Raw genomic sequence first — 22,204 nt, forward strand, 5'->3', positions numbered from 1 at the left:
TAATTCAAGTGATTATTTGAAAATGAATTGGTGAATTTATTATATAAATAATGCAATAGTTTAATTTATAATGAATTGTTTACTTTATTATGCAAATAATTGAAGTGATTATTTGGAAATGAATTGTTTATTATATTATATAAATAATTCATGTGATTATTTTAAAATGAATTGTTTAATTTCTTATAAAAATGATTCAAGTTTTATTTATTATATAAATAATTCAATAGTTTATTTGATTACATAAATAATTCAACAGTTCAATTGATAATGAATTTATTAATTTATTTTATAAATAACTCATGTGATTATTTTCAAATGAATTGTTTAATTTATTATAAAAATAATTCAAAGTTTAATTTATTATATGAATAATTCAACAGTTTAATTTATAATGAATTGTTTAATTTATTATATAAATAATTCAATATTTTAATTTATAATGAATGGTTTAATTTATTTTATAAATAATTCAAGTGATTATTTTAAAATGAATTGTTTAATTTATTATAAAAATAATTCAAAGTTTAATTTATTATATAAATAATTCAATCGTTTAAATTATAATGAATTTTTGAATTTATTATATAAATAATTCCAGGTTTAATTTATGATATAAATAATGCAATAATTTAATTTACAATGAATTGTTTAATTTATTATATAAATAATTCAATAGTTTAATTAATAATGAATTGTTTCATTTATTTTATAAAGAATTCATGTGATTATTTAAAAAGAATTGTTTAATTTATTATATGAATAATTCAAGTGATTATTTTAAAATGAATTGTTGAATTTATTTTATAAATAATTCAAGGTTTAATTTATTAAATAAATAATTCAATAGTTTAATTTATAATGAATTGTTTATTTCATTATATAAATAATTCAAGTGATTATTTGAAAATGAATTGTTTATTTTATTATGTAAATAATTCAAGTGATTATTTTAAAATGAATTGTTTAATTTATTATAAAAATAAATCAAATTTAATTTATTATAGAAATAATGCAATTGTTTAATTTATTACATAAATAAATCAATATTTTAATTTATAATGAATTGTTTATTTCATTAGATAAATAATTCAAGTGATTATTTGAAAATGAATTGTGCATTTTATTACATAAATTATTCATGTGATTATTTTAAACTGACTTGTTTAATTTATCATAACAATGATTCAAATTTTATTAATTATATAAATAATTCAATAGTTTAATTGATAATGAATTGTTTAATTTATTATATAAATAATTCAATAGTTTAATTTATAATGAATTGTATCATTAATTTTATAAATAATTCATGTGATTATTCGAAAATGATTTGTTTAATTTATTATATAAATAATTCAATATTTTAATTTATAATGAATTGTTACATTTATTTTATAAATAATTCATGTGATTATTTCAAAATGAATTGCTTCATTTAATATAAAAAGAATTCAAATTTAATTGATTATATAAATAATTCAATAGTTTAATTGATAATGAATTGTTTAATTTATTTTATAAATAATTCAAGTGATTATTTTAAAATGAATTGTTTAATTTATCATAAAAATGATTCAAATTTGATTAATTATATAAATAATTCAATAGTTTTATCCATTATATAAATAATTCAATTGTTTAATTTATAATGAATTGTTTCATTTATTATATAAATAATTCAAGTGATTATTTTAAAATGAATTGTTTAATTTATTATATAAATAATTCAAAGTTTAATTTATTGTATAAATAATGCAATAGTTTAATTTATTATATAAATAATTCAATAGTTTAATTTATAATGAATAGTTTATTTTATTATAAAAATAATTCAAGTGATTATTTGAAAATGAATTGTTTATTTTATTATATAAATAATTCAAGTGATTATTTTAAAATGAATTGTTTATTTTATTATATAAATAATTCATGTGATTATTTTAAAATGAATTGTTTAATTTAATATAAAAATAATTCGAAGTTTAATTTATTCTGTAAACAATTCTATAGTTTAATTTATTATATAAATAATTCAATAGTTTAATTTATAATGAATTGTTTAATTTATTCGATAAATCATTCAAGTGAGTATTTTAAAATGAATTGTTTAATTTGTTATAAAAATAATTCAAAGTTTATTTTATTATCTAAATAGTTCAATAACTTAATTTGCAATGAATTGTTTAATTTATTATAAAAATGATTCAAAGTTTAATTTATTATACAAATAATTCAATAGTTTAATTTATTATATAAATAATTCAATAGTTTAATTTATAATATATTGTTTAATTTAATATATAAATAATTCAAGTGATTATGTTAAAATGAATTGTTTAATTTATTATAAATATAATTCAAAGTTTAATTTATTGTATAAATAATGCAATAGTTTAATTTATTATATAAATAATTCAATAGTTTAATTTATAATGAATTGTTTATTTTATTATATAAATAATTCAAGTGATTATTTGAAAATGAATTGTTTATTTTATTATATAAATAATTCAAGTGATTATTTTAAAATGAATTGTTTAATTTATTATATAAATAATTCAATAGTTTAATTTATAATGAATTGTTTAATTTATTATATAAATAATTCAATAGTTTAATTTACAATGAATTGTTTAATTTATTATATAAATAATTCAATAGTTTAATTTATAATGAATTGTTTAATTTATTATATAAATAATTCAATAGTTTAATTTATAATTTATTGTTTAATTTATTTTTTAAATAATTCAAGTGATTATTTTAAAATGAATTGTTTAATTTATTATAAAAACAATTCAAAGTTTAATTTATTGTATAAATAATGCAATAGTTTAATTTATTCTATAATTAATTCAATAGTTTGATTTATAATGATTTGTTTATTTTATTATATAAATAATTCAAGTGATTATTTGAAAATGAATTGGTGAATTTATTATATAAATAATGCAATAGTTTAATTTATAATGAATTGTTTACTTTATTATGCAAATAATTGAAGTGATTATTTGGAAATGAATTGTTTATTATATTATATAAATAATTCATGTGATTATTTTAAAATGAATTGTTTAATTTCTTATAAAAATGATTCAAGTTTTATTTATTATATAAATAATTCAATAGTTTATTTGATTACATAAATAATTCAACAGTTCAATTGATAATGAATTTATTAATTTATTTTATAAATAACTCATGTGATTATTTTCAAATGAATTGTTTAATTGATTATAAAAATAATTCTAAGTTTAATTTATTATAAAAATAATTCAAAGTTTAATTTATTATATGAATAATTCAACAGTTTAATTTATAATGAATTGTTTAATTTATTATATAAATAATTCAATATTTTAATTTATAATGAATGGTTTAATTTATTTTATAAATAATTCAAGTGATTATTTTAAAATGAATTGTTTAATTTATTATAAAAATAATTCAAAGTTTAATTTATTATATAAATAATTCAATCGTTTAAATTATAATGAATTTTTGAATTTATTATATAAATAATTCCAGGTTTAATTTATGATATAAATAATGCAATAATTTAATTTACAATGAATTGTTTAATTTATTATATAAATAATTCAATAGTTTAATTAATAATGAATTGTTTCATTTATTTTATAAAGAATTCATGTGATTATTTAAAAAGAATTGTTTAATTTATTATATGAATAATTCAAGTGATTATTTTAAAATGAATTGTTGAATTTATTTTATAAATAATTCAAGGTTTAATTTATTAAATAAATAATTCAATAGTTTAATTTATAATGAATTGTTTATTTCATTATATAAATAATTCAAGTGATTATTTGAAAATGAATTGTTTATTTTATTATGTAAATAATTCAAGTGATTATTTTAAAATGAATTGTTTAATTTATTATAAAAATAAATCAAATTTAATTTATTATAGAAATAATGCAATTGTTTAATTTATTACATAAATAAATCAATATTTTAATTTATAATGAATTGTTTATTTCATTAGATAAATAATTCAAGTGATTATTTGAAAATGAATTGTGCATTTTATTACATAAATTATTCATGTGATTATTTTAAACTGACTTGTTTAATTTATCATAACAATGATTCAAATTTTATTAATTATATAAATAATTCAATAGTTTAATTGATAATGAATTGTTTAATTTATTATATAAATAATTCAATAGTTTAATTTATAATGAATTGTATCATTAATTTTATAAATAATTCATGTGATTATTCGAAAATGATTTGTTTAATTTATTATATAAATAATTCAATATTTTAATTTATAATGAATTGTTACATTTATTTTATAAATAATTCATGTGATTATTTCAAAATGAATTGCTTCATTTAATATAAAAAGAATTCAAATTTAATTGATTATATAAATAATTCAATAGTTTAATTGATAATGAATTGTTTAATTTATTTTATAAATAATTCAAGTGATTATTTTAAAATGAATTGTTTAATTTATCATAAAAATGATTCAAATTTGATTAATTATATAAATAATTCAATAGTTTTATCCATTATATAAATAATTCAATTGTTTAATTTATAATGAATTGTTTCATTTATTATATAAATAATTCAAGTGATTATTTTAAAATGAATTGTTTAATTTATTATATAAATAATTCAAAGTTTAATTTATTGTATAAATAATGCAATAGTTTAATTTATTATATAAATAATTCAATAGTTTAATTTATAATGAATAGTTTATTTTATTATAAAAATAATTCAAGTGATTATTTGAAAATGAATTGTTTATTTTATTATATAAATAATTCAAGTGATTATTTTAAAATGAATTGTTTATTTTATTATATAAATAATTCATGTGATTATTTTAAAATGAATTGTTTAATTTAATATAAAAATAATTCGAAGTTTAATTTATTCTGTAAACAATTCTATAGTTTAATTTATTATATAAATAATTCAATAGTTTAATTTATAATGAATTGTTTAATTTATTCGATAAATCATTCAAGTGAGTATTTTAAAATGAATTGTTTAATTTGTTATAAAAATAATTCAAAGTTTATTTTATTATCTAAATAGTTCAATAACTTAATTTGCAATGAATTGTTTAATTTATTATAAAAATGATTCAAAGTTTAATTTATTATACAAATAATTCAATAGTTTAATTTATTATATAAATAATTCAATAGTTTAATTTATAATATATTGTTTAATTTAATATATAAATAATTCAAGTGATTATGTTAAAATGAATTGTTTAATTTATTATAAATATAATTCAAAGTTTAATTTATTGTATAAATAATGCAATAGTTTAATTTATTATATAAATAATTCAATAGTTTAATTTATAATGAATTGTTTATTTTATTATATAAATAATTCAAGTGATTATTTGAAAATGAATTGTTTATTTTATTATATAAATAATTCAAGTGATTATTTTAAAATGAATTGTTTAATTTATTATATAAATAATTCAATAGTTTAATTTATAATGAATTGTTTAATTTATTATATAAATAATTCAATAGTTTAATTTACAATGAATTGTTTAATTTATTATATAAATAATTCAATAGTTTAATTTATAATGAATTGTTTAATTTATTATATAAATAATTCAATAGTTTAATTTATAATTTATTGTTTAATTTATTTTTTAAATAATTCAAGTGATTATTTTAAAATGAATTGTTTAATTTATTATAAAAACAATTCAAAGTTTAATTTATTGTATAAATAATGCAATAGTTTAATTTATTCTATAATTAATTCAATAGTTTGATTTATAATGATTTGTTTATTTTATTATATAAATAATTCAAGTGATTATTTGAAAATGAATTGGTGAATTTATTATATAAATAATGCAATAGTTTAATTTATAATGAATTGTTTACTTTATTATGCAAATAATTGAAGTGATTATTTGGAAATGAATTGTTTATTATATTATATAAATAATTCATGTGATTATTTTAAAATGAATTGTTTAATTTCTTATAAAAATGATTCAAGTTTTATTTATTATATAAATAATTCAATAGTTTATTTGATTACATAAATAATTCAACAGTTCAATTGATAATGAATTTATTAATTTATTTTATAAATAACTCATGTGATTATTTTCAAATGAATTGTTTAATTGATTATAAAAATAATTCTAAGTTTAATTTATTATAAAAATAATTCAAAGTTTAATTTATTATATGAATAATTCAACAGTTTAATTTATAATGAATTGTTTAATTTATTATATAAATAATTCAATATTTTAATTTATAATGAATGGTTTAATTTATTTTATAAATAATTCAAGTGATTATTTTAAAATGAATTGTTTAATTTATTATAAAAATAATTCAAAGTTTAATTTATTATATAAATAATTCAATCGTTTAAATTATAATGAATTTTTGAATTTATTATATAAATAATTCCAGGTTTAATTTATGATATAAATAATGCAATAATTTAATTTACAATGAATTGTTTAATTTATTATATAAATAATTCAATAGTTTAATTAATAATGAATTGTTTCATTTATTTTATAAAGAATTCATGTGATTATTTAAAAAGAATTGTTTAATTTATTATATGAATAATTCAAGTGATTATTTTAAAATGAATTGTTGAATTTATTTTATAAATAATTCAAGGTTTAATTTATTAAATAAATAATTCAATAGTTTAATTTATAATGAATTGTTTATTTCATTATATAAATAATTCAAGTGATTATTTGAAAATGAATTGTTTATTTTATTATGTAAATAATTCAAGTGATTATTTTAAAATGAATTGTTTAATTTATTATAAAAATAAATCAAATTTAATTTATTATAGAAATAATGCAATTGTTTAATTTATTACATAAATAAATCAATATTTTAATTTATAATGAATTGTTTATTTCATTAGATAAATAATTCAAGTGATTATTTGAAAATGAATTGTGCATTTTATTACATAAATTATTCATGTGATTATTTTAAACTGACTTGTTTAATTTATCATAACAATGATTCAAATTTTATTAATTATATAAATAATTCAATAGTTTAATTGATAATGAATTGTTTAATTTATTATATAAATAATTCAATAGTTTAATTTATAATGAATTGTATCATTAATTTTATAAATAATTCATGTGATTATTCGAAAATGATTTGTTTAATTTATTATATAAATAATTCAATATTTTAATTTATAATGAATTGTTACATTTATTTTATAAATAATTCATGTGATTATTTCAAAATGAATTGCTTCATTTAATATAAAAAGAATTCAAATTTAATTGATTATATAAATAATTCAATAGTTTAATTGATAATGAATTGTTTAATTTATTTTATAAATAATTCAAGTGATTATTTTAAAATGAATTGTTTAATTTATCATAAAAATGATTCAAATTTGATTAATTATATAAATAATTCAATAGTTTTATCCATTATATAAATAATTCAATTGTTTAATTTATAATGAATTGTTTCATTTATTATATAAATAATTCAAGTGATTATTTTAAAATGAATTGTTTAATTTATTATATAAATAATTCAAAGTTTAATTTATTGTATAAATAATGCAATAGTTTAATTTATTATATAAATAATTCAATAGTTTAATTTATAATGAATAGTTTATTTTATTATAAAAATAATTCAAGTGATTATTTGAAAATGAATTGTTTATTTTATTATATAAATAATTCAAGTGATTATTTTAAAATGAATTGTTTATTTTATTATATAAATAATTCATGTGATTATTTTAAAATGAATTGTTTAATTTAATATAAAAATAATTCGAAGTTTAATTTATTATATAAATAATTCAAGTTTTTATTTTAAAATGAATGGTTTAATTCATCATAAAAATGATTCAAATTTTAATCATCATATAAATCATTCAATAGTTTAATCCATTATATAAATATTTCAATAGTTTAATTTATAATGAATTGTTTAATTTATGATATAAATAATTCAATAGTTTAATTCATAATTTATTGTTTAATTTATTTTTTAAATAATTCAAGTGATTATTTTCAAATGAATTGTTTAATTTATTATAAGAACAATTCAAAGTTTAATTTATTGTATAAATAATGCAATAGTTTAATTTATTATATAAATAATTCAATATTTTGATTTATAATGGTTTGTTTATTTTATTATATAAATAATTCAAGTGATTATTTGAAAATGAATTGGTGAATTTATGATATAAATAATGCAATAGTTTAATTTATAATGAATTGTTTACTTTATTATATAAATAATTTATGTGATTATTTGAAAATGAATTGTTTATTTTATTATATAAATAATTCATTTGATTATTTTAAAATGAATTGTTTAATTTCTTATAAAAATGATTCAAATTTTATTTATTATATAAATAATTCAATAGTTTAATTGATAACATAAATAATTCAATAGTTCAATTTATAATGAATGGTTTAATTTATTTTATAAATAATTCAAGTTTTTATTTTAAAATGAATTGTTTAATTTATTATAAAAATAAGTCAAATTTAATTTATTATATAAATAATGCAATTGTTTAATTTATTATATAAATAATTCAATAGTTTAATTTATATTGAATTGTTTATTTCATTCGATAAATAATTCAAGTGATTATTTGAAAATGAATTGTTCATTTTATTATATAAATAATTCATGCGATTATTTTAAACTGACTTGTTTAATTTATCATAAAAATGATTCAAATTTTATTAATTATATAAATAATTCAATAGTTTAATTGATAATGAATTGTTTCATTTATTATTTAAATAATTCAAGTGATTATTTTAAAATGAATTGTTTATTTATGATATAAATCATTCAATAGTTTAATTTACAAAGAATTGTTTAATTTATTATATAAATAATTCAATCGTTTAAATTATAATCAATTCTTTAATTTATTATATAAATAATTCAATAGTTTAATTTATAATGAATTGTATCATTTATTTTATAAATAATTCATGTGATTATTCGAAAATGAATTGTTTAATTTATTATATAAATAATTCAATATTTTAATTGATGATGCATTGATTATTTTATTTTATAAATAATTCATGTGATTATTTTAAAATGAATTGTTTAATTTAATATAAAAATAATTCTAAGTTTAATTTATTATAAAAATAATTCAAAGTTTAATTTATTATATGAATAATTCAACAGTTTAATTTATAATGAATTGTTTAATTTATTATATAAATAATTCAATAGTTTAATTTATAATGAATTGTTTATTTCATTAGATAAATAATTCTAGTGATTGTTTGAAAATGAATTGTTTATTTTATTATATAAATGATTCAAATTGTATTAATCATATAAATAATTCAATAGTTTAATTCATTATATAAATTAGTCAATAGTTTAATTGATAATGAATTGTTTCATTTAATATTTAAATAATTCAAGTGATTATTTTAAAATGAATTGTTTATTTATGATATAAATCATTCAATAGTTTAATATACAATGAATTGTTTAATTTATTATATAAATAATTCAAGGTATTATTTTAAAATGAATTGTTTAATTTATTATATAAATCATTCAATAGTTTAATTTATAATGAATTGTTTAATTTATTAAATAAATAATTCAACAGTTTAATTTATAATGAATTGTTTATTTTATTATATAAATAATTCAAGTGATTATTTGAAAATGAATTGTTTAATTTATTATAAAAATAATTCAAAGTTTAATGTATTGTATAAATAATGCAATAGTTTAATTTATTATATAAATAATTCAATAGTTTAATTTATAATGAATTGTTTATTTTATTATATAAATGATTCAAATGATTATTTGAAAAAGAATTGTTTATTATATTATATAAATAATTCATGTGATTATTTTAAAATGAATTGTTTAATTTATTATATAAATAATTCAATAGTTTAATTTATAATGAATTGTTTATTTCATTAGATAAATAATTCTAGTGATTGTTTGAAAATGAATTGTTTATTTTATTATATAAATAATTCAAGTGATTATTTGAAAATGAATTGTTTAATTTATTATAAAAATAATTCAAAGTTTAATGTATTGTATAAATAATGCAATAGTTTAATTTATTATATAAATAATTCAATAGTTTAATTTATAATGAATTGTTTATTTTATTATATAAATGATTCAAATGATTATTTGAAAAAGAATTGTTTATTATATTATATAAATAATTCATGTGATTATTTTAAAATGAATTGTTTAATTTAATATAAAAATAATTCGAAGTTTAATTTATTATATAAATAATTCAATAGTTTAATCCATTATATAAATAATTCAACAGTTTAATTTATAATGAATTGTTTAATTTATTATATAAATCATTCAATAGTTTAATTTACAATGAATTGTTTAATTTATTATATAAATAATTCAATAGCAAAATTTATAATGAATTGTTTAATTTATTATATAAATAATTCAATAGTTTAATTTATAATGTATTGTTTAATTTATTTTTTAAATAATTCAAGTGATTATTTGAAAATGAATTGTTTAATTTATTATAAAAATAAGTTAAATTTTATTTATTATATAAATAATGCAATTGTTTAATTTATTATATAAATAATTGAATAGTTTAATTTATAATGAATTGTTTATTTCATTAGATAAATAATTCAAGTGATTATTTGAAAATGAATTGTTTATTTTATTATATACATAATTCATGTGATTATTTTAAAATGAATTGTTTAATTTATCTAAAAATTATTCAAATTTTATTCATTATATAAATAAATCAATAGTTTAATTCATTATATAAATGATTCAATAGTTTAATTGATAATGAATTGTTTAATTTATTATAGAAATAATTCAATAGTTTAATTTAAAATGAATTGTTTAATTTATGATGTAAATAAATCAAGTGAATATTTTAAAATGCATTGTTTAATTTATTATATAAATCATTCAATAGTTTAATTTAAAATGAATTGTTTAGTTTATTCTACAAATAATTCAATAGTTTAATTTATAATGAATTGTTTAATTTATTATATAAACAATTCATTAGATTAATTTAAAATGAATTGTTCAATTTATTATATAAATAATTCATGTGATTATTTTAAAATGAATTGTTTAACTTATTATAAAAATGATTCAAGCTTTATTTATTATATAAATAATTCAATAGTTTAATTTATAATGAATTCTTTATTTTATTATATAAAAAATTCAAGTGATTATTTGAAAATGAATTGTTGAAGTTATTATAGAAATAATTCATGTGATTATTTTAAAATGAATTGTTAAATTTATTATAAAAATGATTCAAATTTTATTAATTATATAAATAATTCAATAGTTTAATCCATTATATAAATAATTAAATAGTTTAATTTATAATTCATTGTTTCATTTATTATATAAATAATTCAAGTGATTATTAGAAAATTAATTGTTTATTTTATTATACAAATCATTCATGTGATTATTTTAAAATGAATTGTTTAATTTATTATAAAAATGATTCAAATTTTATTAATTATATTAATAATTCAATCGTTTAATTTATAATGAATTGTTTATTTTATTATATAAATAATTCAAGTGATTATTTTTAAAAGAATTGTTTAATGTATTATATTAATAATTCAATAATTTAATTTATAATGAAATTTTAAAATTATTTTATAAATAATTCATGTGATTATTTTTAAATGAATTGTTTAATTTGTTATAAAAATAATTCAAAATGAATTGTTTCATTTATTTTATAAATAATTCATGTTATTATTTTAAAATGAATTGTTTAATTTATTATGTATATCATTCAAGTGATTATTTTAAAATGAATTTTTAAATTATTTTATGAATAATTCATGTGATTATTTTAAAATGAAGTGTTTAATTTATTATATAAATAATTCAGTAGTTTAATTTATAATGAATTGTATAATTTATTATATGAATAATTCAATAGTTTAATTAATAATGAATTGGGTCATTTATTTTATGAATAATTCATGTGATTATTTTTAAATGAATTGTTTAATTTATTATATAAATAATTCATGTGATTATTTTAAAATGAATTGTTTAATTTATTATAAAAATGATTGAAATTTTATTAATTACATAAATAATTCAATACTTTAACTTATAATGAATTGCTTCATTTATTTTATAAAAAATTCATGTGAATATTTTAAAATTAATTGCTTAATTTTATATAAAAATAATTCAATAGTTTAATTTATAATGAATTTTTTATTTTATTATATGAATAATTCAAGTGATTATTTTAAAATGAATTGTTTAATGTATTATATTAATAATTCAATTATTTAATTTATAATCAATTGTTTAAATTATTATAAAAATAATTCAAGGTTTAATTTATTCTATAAATAATTCAATAGTTTCATTTGCAATGAATTGTTTAATTTATTATATAAATAATTCAATAGTTTAATTAATAATGAATTGTTTCATTTATTTTACAAATAATTCATGTGATTATTTGAAAATGAATTGCTTGATTTAGTATAAAAATAATTCAAATTCAATTTGTTTATATAAATAATGCCATATTTTAATTTATTATATAAATAATTCAAGTGATTATTTGAAAATGAATTGTTTAATGTATTATACCAATAATTCAATAATTTAATTTACAATTAATTGTTTCAATTATTATATAAATAATTCAAGTGATTATTTTTAAATGAATTGTTTAATTTATTATAAAAATAAATCAAGGTTTAATTTATTATATAAATAATCCAACAGTTTAATTTACAATGAATTGTTTCATTTATTATATAAATAATTTATGTGATTATTTTAAAATGAATTGCTTCATTTAATATAAAAATGATTCAAATTTGATTAATTATATAAATAATTCAATCGTTTAATTTATAACGAATTGTTTATTTTATTATATAAATAATTCAAGTGATTATTTGAAAATGCATTGTTTCTTTTATTATATAAATAATTCAACAGATTAATTTATAATGAATTGTTTAATTTATTATATAAATAATTCAATAGTTTAATTGATAATGAATTGTTTAATTTATTATATAAATAATTCAATAATTTAATTTATAATGAAATTTTAAAATTATTTTATAAATAATTCATGTGATTATTTTTTAATGAATTGTTTAATTTATTGTATAAATAATTCAAGTGATTATTTTAAAACGAATTGTTGAATTTTTTTGTATTAATAATTCAAGCTTTAATTTATTATATAAATAATACAATAGTTTAATTTACAATGAATTGTTTAATTTATTATATGAATAATTCAATAGTTTAATTAATAATGAATCGTTTCATTTATTTTATGAATAATTCATGTGATTATTTTAAAATGAATTGTTTAATTTATTATATATATAATTCAAGTGATTATTTTAAAATGAATTGTTTAATTTATTATATATATAATTCATGTGATTATTTTAAAATGAATTTTTAAATTATTTTATGAATAATTCATGTGACTATTTTAAAATGAATTGTTTAATTTAATGTAAAAATAATTCAAAGTTTAATTGATTGTAAAAATAATTCAATAGTTTAATTTTCAATGAATTGTTTAATTTATTATATAAATAATTCAATTGTTTAATTTACAATGAATTGTTTATTTTATTATATAAATAATTCGTGATTATTTGAAAATGAATTGTTGAATTTATTATATAAATAATTCAATAGTTCAATTTAAAATGAATTGTGTAATTTATTATATAAATAATTCATGTGATTATTTTAAAATGAATTGTTTAATTTATTATAAAAAAGATTGAAATTTTATTAATTACATAAATAATTCAATACTTTAACTTATAATTAATTGTTTCATTTATTTTATAAAAAATTCATGTGAATATTTTTTAATTAATTGCTTAATTTTATATAAAAATAATTCAAAGTTTAATTTATTATATAAATAATTCAATAGTTTAATTTATAATGAATGTTATATTTTATTATATGAATAATTCAAGTGATTATTTTAAAATGAATTGTTTGATGTATTATATTAATAATGCAATTATTTAATTTATAATCAATTGTTTAAATTATTATAAAAATAATTCAAGGTTTAATTTATTATATAAATAATTCAATAGTTTCATTTGCAATGAATTGTTTAATTTATTATATAAAAAATTCAATAGTTTAATTAATAATGAATTGTTTCATTTATTTTACAAATAATTCATGTGATTATTTGAAAATGAATTGCTTGATTTAGTATAAAAATAATTCAAATTCAATTTGTTTATATAAATAATGCAATATTTTAATTTATGATATAAATAATTCAATAGTTTAATTTATAATGATTTGTTTATTTTATTATATAAATAATTCAAGTGATTATTTGAAAATGAATTGTTTATTTTATTATATAAATAATTCAAGTGATTATTTTAAAATGAATTGTTTAATTTATTATACAAATAATCCAACAGTTTAATTTACAATGAATTGTTTCATTTATTATATAAATAATTTATGTGATTATTTTAAAATGAATTGCTTCATTTAATATAAAAATGATTCAAATTTTATTAATTATATAAATAATTCAATCGTTTAATTTATAACAAATTGTTTATTTTATTATATAAATAATTCAAGTGATTATTTTAAAATGAATTGTTGAATTTTTTTGTATTAATAATTCAAGCTTTAATTTATTATATAAATAATTCAATAGTTTAATTTACAATGAATTGTTTAAATTATTATATGAATAATTCAATAGTATAATTAATAATGAATCGTTTCATTTATTTTATGAATAATTCATGTGATTATTTTAAAATGAATTGTTTAATTTATTATATATAATTCAAGTGATTATTTTAAAATGAATTTTTAAATTATTTTATGAATAATTCATGTGATTATTTTAAAATGAATTTCTTCATTTAATATAAAAATAATTCAAATTTAATTTATTAAATAAATAATGCAATATTTTAATTTATCATATAAATAATACAATATTTTAATTTATAATGAATTGTTTATTTTATTATATAAATAATTCAACTGATTATTTGAAAATTAATTGTTTATTTTATTACAAAAATAATTCAAGTGATTATTTGAAAATGAATTGTTTATTTTATTATATAAATAATTCATGTTATTATTTTAAAATGAATTGTTTAATTTATTGTAAAAATGATTCAAATTTTATTAATTGTGTAAATAATTCAATAGTTTAACTTATAATGAATTGTTTAATTTATTATATAAATAATTCGTGATTATTTGAAAATAAATTGTTTAATTTATTATATAAATAATTCAATAATTTAATATATAATGAATTGTTTATTTTATTATATGAATAATTCAAGTGATTATTTTAAATGAATTGTTTAATGTATTATAAAAATGATTAAAATTTTATTAATTGTATGAATAATTCAATAGTTTAACTTATAATAAATTGTTTATTTTATTATATGAATAATTCAAGTGATTATTTTAAAATGAATTGTTTAATTTATTATATAAATCATTCAATAGTTTAATTTAAAATGAATTGTTTAATTTATTCTATAAATAATTCAATAGTTTAATTAATAATGAATTCTTTAATTTATTATATAAACAATTCAATAGTTTAATTTAAAATGAATTGTTTAATTTATTATATAAATAATTCATGTGATTATTTTAAAATGAATTGTTTAACTTATTATAAAAATGATTCAAACTTTATTTATTATATTAATAATTCAATAGTTTAATTTATTATATAAATAATTCAATAGTTTAATTTATAATGAATTCTTTATTTTATTATATAAATAATTCAAGTGATTATTTGAAAATGAATTGTTGAAGTTATTATACAAATAATTCATGTGATTATTTTAAAATGAATTGTTTAATTTATTATAAAAATGGTTCAAATTTTATTAATTATATACATAATTTTATAGTTTAATCCATTATATAAATAATTCAATAGTTTAATTTATAATTAATTGTTTCATTTATTATATAAATAATTCAAGTGATTATTTGAAAATTAATTGTTTATTTCATTATACAAATCATTCATGTGATTATTTTAAAATGAATTGTTTAATTTATTATAAAAATGATTCAAATTTTATTAATTATATAAATAATTCAATCGTTTAATTTATAACGAATTGTTTATTTTATTATATAAATAATTCAAGTGATTATTTTTAAATGAATTGTTGAATTTTTTTGTATTAATAATTCAAGCTATAATTTATTATATAAATAATTCAATAGTTTAATTTACAATGAATTGTTTAATTTATTATATGAATAATTCAATCGTTTAATTAATAATGAATCGTTTCATTTATTTTATGAATAATTCATGTGATTATTTTAAAATGAATTGTTTAATGTATTATAAAAATGATTAAAATTTTATTAATTGTATGAATAATTCAATAGTTTAACTTATAATACATTGTTTATTTTATTATATGAATAATTCAAGTGATTATTTTAAAATGAATTGTTTAATTTATTATATAAATCATTCAATAGTTTAATTTAAAATGAATTGTTTAATTTATTCTATAAATAATTCAATAGTTTAATTAATAATGAATTCTTTAATTTATTATATAAACAATTCAATAGTTTAATTTAAAATGAATTGTTTAATTTATTATATAAATAATTCATGTGATTATTTTAAAATGAATTGTTTAACTTATTATAAAAATGATTCAAACTTTATTTATTATATTAATGATTCAATAGTTTAATTTATTATATAAATAATTCAATAGTTTAATTTATAATGAATTCTTTATTTTATTATATAAATAATTCAAGTGATTATTTGAAAATGAATTGTTGAAGTTATTATACAAATAATTCATGTGATTATTTTAAAATGAATTGTTTAATTTATTATATAAATAATTCAACTGATTATTTGAAAATTAATTGTTTATTTTATTACAAAAATAATTCAAGTGATTATTTGAAAATGAATTGTTTATTTTATTATATAAATAATTCATGTTATTATTTTAAAATGAATTGTTTAATTTATTGTAAAAATGATTCAAATTTTATTAATTGTGTAAATAATTCAATAGTTTAACTTATAATGAATTGTTTAATTTATTATATAAATAATTCGTGATTATTTTAAAATAAATTGTTTAATTTATTATATAAATAATTCAATAATTTAATATATAATGAATTGTTTATTTTATTATATGAATAATTCAAGTGATTATTTTAAATGAATTGTTTAATGTATTATAAAAATGATTAAAATTTTATTAATTGTATGAATAATTCAATAGTTTAACTTATAATAAATTGTTTATTTTATTATATGAATAATTCAAGTGATTATTTTAAAATGAATTGTTTAATTTATTATATAAATCATTCAATAGTTTAATTTAAAATGAATTGTTTAATTTATTCTATAAATAATTCAATAGTTTAATTAATAATGAATTCTTTAATTTATTATATAAACAATTCAATAGTTTAATTTAAAATGAATTGTTTAATTTATTATATAAATAATTCATGTGATTATTTTAAAATGAATTGTTTAACTTATTATAAAAATGATTCAAACTTTATTTATTATATTAATAATTCAATAGTTTAATTTATTATATAAATAATTCAATAGTTTAATTTATAATGAATTCTTTATTTTATTATATAAATAATTCAAGTGATTATTTGAAAATGAATTGTTGAAGTTATTATACAAATAATTCATGTGATTATTTTAAAATGAATTGTTTAATTTATTATAAAAATGGTTCAAATTTTATTAATTATATACATAATTTTATAGTTTAATCCATTATATAAATAATTCAATAGTTTAATTTATAATTAATTGTTTCATTTATTATATAAATAATTCAAGTGATTATTTGAAAATTAATTGTTTATTTCATTATACAAATCATTCATGTGATTATTTTAAAATGAATTGTTTAATTTATTATAAAAATGATTCAAATTTTATTAATTATATAAATAATTCAATCGTTTAATTTATAACGAATTGTTTATTTTATTATATAAATAATTCAAGTGATTATTTTTAAATGAATTGTTGAATTTTTTTGTATTAATAATTCAAGCTATAATTTATTATATAAATAATTCAATAGTTTAATTTACAATGAATTGTTTAATTTATTATATGAATAATTCAATCGTTTAATTAATAATGAATCGTTTCATTTATTTTATGAATAATTCATGTGATTATTTTAAAATGAATTGTTTAATGTATTATAAAAATGATTAAAATTTTATTAATTGTATGAATAATTCAATAGTTTAACTTATAATACATTGTTTATTTTATTATATGAATAATTCAAGTGATTATTTTAAAATGAATTGTTTAATTTATTATATAAATCATTCAATAGTTTAATTTAAAATGAATTGTTTAATTTATTCTATAAATAATTCAATAGTTTAATTAATAATGAATTCTTTAATTTATTATATAAACAATTCAATAGTTTATTTTAAAATGAATTGTTTAATTTATTATAGAAATAATTCATGTGATTATTTTAAAATGAATTGTTTAACTTATTATAAAAATGATTCAAACTTTATTTATTATATTAATGATTCAATAGTTTAATTTATTATATAAATAATTCAATAGTTTAATTTATAATGAATTCTTTATTTTATTATATAAATAATTCAAGTGATTATTTGAAAATGAATTGTTGAAGTTATTATACAAATAATTCATGTGATTATTTTAAAATGAATTGTTTAATTTATTATAAAAATGGTTCAAATGTTATTAATTATATACATAATTCAATAGTTTAATCCATTATATAAATAATTCAATAGTTTAATTTATAATTAATTGTTTCATTTATTATATAAATAATTCAAGTGATTATTTGAAAATTAATTGTTTATTTTATTATACAAATCATTCATGTGATTATTTTAAAATGAATTGTTTAATTTATTATAAAAATGATTCAAATTTTATTAATTATATAAATAATTCAATCGTTTAATTTATAACGAATTGTTTATTTTATTATATAAATAATTCAACTGATTATTTTTAAATGAATTGTTGAATTCTTTTGTATTAATAATTCAAGCTTTAATTTATTACATAAATAATTCAATAGTTTAATTTACAATGAATTGTTTAATTTATTATATGAATAATTCAATCGTTTAATAATGAATCGTTTCATTTATTTTATGAATAATTCATGTGATTATTTTAAAATGAATTGTTTAATTTATTACATATATAATTCAAGTGATTATTTTAAAATGAATTGTTTAATTTATTATAAAAATGATTCAAATTTTATTAATTATATTAATAATTCAATCGTTTAATTTATAATGAATTGTTTATTTTATTATATAAATAATTCAAGTGATTATTTTTAAAAGAATTGTTTATTGTATTATATTAATAATTCAATAATTTAATTTATAATGAAATTATAAAATTATTTTATAAATAATTCATGTGATTATTTTTTAATGAATTGTTTAATTTGTTATAAAAATAATTCAAAATGAAATGTTTCATTTATTTGATAAATAATTCATGTTATTATTTTAAAATGAATTGTTTAATTTATTATATAAACAATTCAAGTGATTATTTTAAAATGAATTGTTGAATTTTTTTGTATTAATAATTCAAGCTTTAATTTATTACATAAATAATTCAATAGTTTAATTTACAATGAATTGTTTAATTTATTATATGAATAATTCAATCGTTTAATTAATAATGAATCGTTTCATTTATTTTATGAATAATTCATGTGATTATTTTAAAATGAATTGTTTAATTTATTACATATATAATTCAAGTGATTATTTTAAAATGAATTGTTTAATTTATTATAAAAATGATTCAAATTTTATTAATTATATTAATAATTCAATCGTTTAATTTATAATGAATTGTTTATTTTATTATATAAATAATTCAAGTGATTATTTTTAAAAGAATTGTTTATTGTATTATATTAATAATTCAATAATTTAATTTATAATGAAATTATAAAATTATTTTATAAATAATTCATGTGATTATTTTTTAATGAATTGTTTAATTTGTTATAAAAATAATTCAAAATGAAATGTTTCATTTATTTTATAAATAATTCATGTTATTATTTTAAAATGAATTGTTTAATTTATTATATAAACAATTCAAGTGATTATTTTAAAATGAATTGTTGAATTTTTTTGTATTAATAATTCAAGCTTTAATTTATTATATAAATAATTCAATAGTTTAATTTACAATGAATTGTTTAATTTATTATATGAATAATCCAATAGTTTAATTTACAGTGAATTGTTTCATTTATTATATAAATAAATTATGTGCTTATTTTAAAATGAATTGCTTCATTTAATATAAAAATAATTCAAATTTAATTTATTATATAAATAATGCAATACTTTAATTTATTATATCATAATTCAATAGTTTAATTTATAATGAATTGTTTATTTTATTATACAAATAATTCAACTGATTATTTGAAAATGAATTGCTTATTTTATTATATAAATAATTCATGTGATTATTTTAAAATGAATTGTTGAATTTATGATGTAAATAATTCAATATTTTAATTTATAATGAATTGTTCAATTTATTTCATAAATAATTCATGTGATTATTTTAAAATGAATTTTTAAATTATTTTATAAATAATTCATGTGATTATTTTAAAATGAATTGCTTCATTTAATATAAAAATAATTCAAATTTAATTTATTGTAAAATAATTCAATAGTTTAATTTATAATGAATTGTTTAATTTATATTATAAATAATTCAAGTGATTATTTTAAAATGAATAGTTTAATTTATTACAAAAATGATTCAAATTTTATTAATAATATAAATAATTCAATAGTTTAATTGATTATAAAAATAATTCAATCATTTAATTTTTACTGAATTTTTTATTTTATTATATAAATAATTCAAGTGATTATTTTAAAATGAGTTGTTTAATTTATTATATAAATAATTCAAGGTTTAATTTATTATATAAATAATGCAATACTTTAATTTATTATATAATAATTCAATGGTTTAATTTTTACTGAATTGTTTATTTTATTATATAAATAATTCAAGTGATTATTTTAAAATGAATTGCTTCATTTAATATAAAAATAATTCAAATTTAATTTATTATATAAATAATGCAAAACTTTAATTTATTATATAATAATTCAATAGTTTAATTTATAATGAATTGTTTATTTTATTATATAAATAATTCAACTGATTATTTGAAAATGAATTGCTTATTTTATTATATAAATAATTCATGTGATTATTTTATAATGAATTGTTTAATTTATTATAAAAATGATTCAAATTTTATTTATTATATATATAATTCAATAGTTTAATTTATAATGAATTGTTTATTTTATTATATAAATAATTCAATAATTCAATATATAATGCAATATTTTAATTTATCATATAAATAATACAATCGTTTAATTTATAACAAATTTCTTATTTTATTATGTAAATGATTCAACTGATTATTTTAAAATGAATTCTTTAATTTATTATAAAAATGATTCAAATGTTATTAATTGTATAAATAATTCAATAGTTTAACTTATAATGAATTGTTTAATTTATTATATAAATAATTCAGGTGATTATTTTAAAATGAATTGCTTCATTTAATATAAAAATAATTCAAATTTAATTTATTGTAAAATAATTCAATAGTTTAATTTATAATGAATTGTTTAATTTATATTATAAATAATTCAAGTGATTATTTTAAAATGAATAGTTTAATTTATTACAAAAATGATTCAAATTTTATTAATAATATAAATAATTCAATAGTTTAATTGATTATAAAAATAATTCAATCATTTAATTTTTACTGAATTTTTTATTTTATTATATAAATAATTCAAGTGATTATTTTAAAATGAGTTGTTTAATTTATTATATAAATAATTCAAGGTTTAATTTATTATATAAATAATGCAATACTTTAATTTATTATATAATAATTCAATGGTTTAATTTTTACTGAATTGTTTATTTT

The sequence above is a fragment of the Heptranchias perlo genome, chromosome 34 (genome assembly GCF_035084215.1).
Source record: "Heptranchias perlo isolate sHepPer1 chromosome 34, sHepPer1.hap1, whole genome shotgun sequence".
NCBI lineage: Eukaryota > Metazoa > Chordata > Chondrichthyes > Hexanchiformes > Hexanchidae > Heptranchias > Heptranchias perlo.